This window comes from Tympanuchus pallidicinctus, unplaced genomic scaffold (genome assembly GCF_026119805.1).
Source record: "Tympanuchus pallidicinctus isolate F22 unplaced genomic scaffold, pur_lepc_1.0 scaffold3, whole genome shotgun sequence".
NCBI lineage: Eukaryota > Metazoa > Chordata > Aves > Galliformes > Phasianidae > Tympanuchus > Tympanuchus pallidicinctus.
In genome coordinates this window covers 92,483,940-92,486,649 of record NW_026294747.1, presented here as the reverse complement: position 1 = coordinate 92,486,649, position 2,710 = coordinate 92,483,940, and positions in this window count along the sequence as shown.

Here is a 2,710-nt window from a genome sequence, read left to right as displayed (position 1 = left end):
CTGTTTGCTAATATTGCTGGCAAGTGTGTTAGTGGGCACTGACTGTGGTGTTTTTTGCTGCAAGATGGGTGATTGTCCAATGGGAAAAGGAGGGAGACAGTGCACATGCTTCAACATCACGTGCCTCTTGGTCTGGCAGAGATCAAATATGGAAGTCACTCAGGTGTTACCAACCCTTTTGACACTGGAGATGTGGGATGTGATTTTTTTTGCCTATCTTGTAGTATTTGTTTATCAAAAAGCTCCAGCTCTGGGAGGCTTCTGACATCTGGGGAATTTTCACATTCACCTTTTGTTAAAAAAGGAAATCTCTAGATGTTATAGGTAAAAGAAAAACTTGAAGACATGAATGCAGTATATTCAAAGGAAGCCAGGAATTCATTTTCTTTCCTTCTTCTGCATTACCTCCTTACAACCTCCTTGCTTCTGTAAGTTCAACCTATGGTTTCCTGGTAAATGGCTTCCAAAAAACTGAATAGGAGAGGACACTGATTTTTGAGCTAAAATGAGTCACTGCCTTCATAAGGAAGGACTAGAGAAAAAATTGCTGGAGGCATGTAGTGTCTGGCACTTGTGTACTCCCTTAACTGTCTCATAGAGAATGCCTTGAGCAAGTGAGACCAGTCTGCTGTGCCTTGGCACCTTCCCTACCTCAGCTGTTCTTAAAAAAATATAACAGTGCTATGATCAGATCCCGGAAGAAGAATTTAGCCAATATTTTCATACTTCACCATTGTGTGTGTCTTCCCTTTTGAGCTAAATTCACAGAACAAAATCACATTCCAACCACCTTCTGTCTAGAGAATATTTCTCCTTATCCTTCTTTTCATAGGGAAACAAATGTGTTGATGAGGGAAGCAGCTCATATTTGCATAAAAGAAAATCTGAGCTCAAAAGCGTTCATTTAAATAACAATACGTGTCAGCCATAGAAAGGCAAAGGGAGATGGAAATGAAGAGACCTATCGGAGGCACTCTGCAAAATGTCCAGTTTCACAGTCTTCTATTATCGGGTATATGGAGAAAAGAAAAGAAAAAACTGTAAGATGAGTGTGTGTGGGATAAATGGGAGAAAGTATTGGCTTTCTTGTTCTATTCTGATCTACTCGAGTATTTTCATTTCATTTGGTTGTAGTTTTGCCCTGGCCAAAATATTGAAACAAAATTCTGAAACAATTGATCGAGATAATTCTGCCCCACATTGGTAACTGCTGTATAAACTCTGTCCTGGCACGTTCCCTGTTGTTGAACAAATCCACCTGGATCTCTCATGCAACTGTGTTTCAGCTTTAGATGAAAAGAGGCCCATTTAACAAATTTACATAAATCTTTGCTACTTTTGAGACAGAGCTGATAGGTCATTTTATCACTGAACTTTGTGCATATATAATGTGACTTAGGAGTATAACCTAACCATTTTAATGAAGAAGAAATGAACAATTACAGAGAGAATGTATGTGAAGATTAGTAAATCAAATGTATATAGGTATAAAATACTGCACGTCACTATTCCAGCAGCCTCTATTCCTTGTCCAGCGTGGACCTCTCTACTGAAGCTTGTCTTGTTTCTGAAATGCACAGCATTATGTTCTTATTTGCTTCCTGTCTAATAGTAAAGAAGGCCATGCCAAGAAAGCGGTGTCTCAAAGAGTGGCTATAGCAGTCTCCTCCACTTCCACTCTCCTAGTTAGGTGTGTCCAACCTGAAACCAGTGGGCTGTGTGTGGCCTTTGGCAGCCAGTAATGTGGCCCCATCAAATCATAAACTTTTAGCATTATTATGTGTGTTTTAGCCATATTTTTTTGAGTTGATTGCATGTAGCTCAAACACAGACTGCATGGGTGACAACAGAACACTGGAGCAGAGGGCACAGTGCAGTGCTGACTCTGCCTCTTGTGCCCAACACACAGTTGCGTCAGAACCCATGTGTGTTTCACATTACCAACACTTGTGCCACTTGTAATATGTAGTGATTGCCAATAATAATAATATTCCAACCTATGTACACACGTATGTGCCTTTAAAAAAAAAGGAATATGTGTTACTTATATACATAAACTATATTATACATTTTATATTGTATATATAAATGCAAGCCAGGACAACTCCTCTTCACACAGTATGGCCCAGGCAAGATACAAGGTTGGACACCCATGCTTTAAGTGCTGCTTCTCACAGGTATCCCACAGAACAGATTGTCTACAAAAGATGTTGCTGTCCTCCAGCTGCTGTTCTTGCAGCAGACCCTAGGGAGAGAAGCATGTTAGAAGCTGTGCCAAATAGATGAGCAATTTCTCCAGAAAGGGCCAGCCTCTAGGAAAGGCATTGACCAGTGCCAATATCATATTGTCTTTCCTGCTGGGCAACCCATGTGAGTGGTAAAATACAGGATTCTAAGCAGTCTTGCTCAGGCAGACCCTGTTGTACAAGGTGTATAAACCTTCAGTAAACAGAAAGTTGAGTCACAATGATTCCTCCATTCTTTAATCACAGAATCACAGAATATCCTGAGACACAAAAGGATCACGGAGCCCAACTCCTGGCTCTACCTGAATTTCAGGACTACCTGAAATTCAAACCACATTTCTGAGAGCCTTGTCTAAATGCTTGTTGAGCTCCGGCAGCTTGGTGCTGTGACCACTGCCCTGGGGAGCCTGTTCCAGTGCCTGATCACCCCCTGGTAAAGAATCTTTTCCTAGTACCTAACCTGA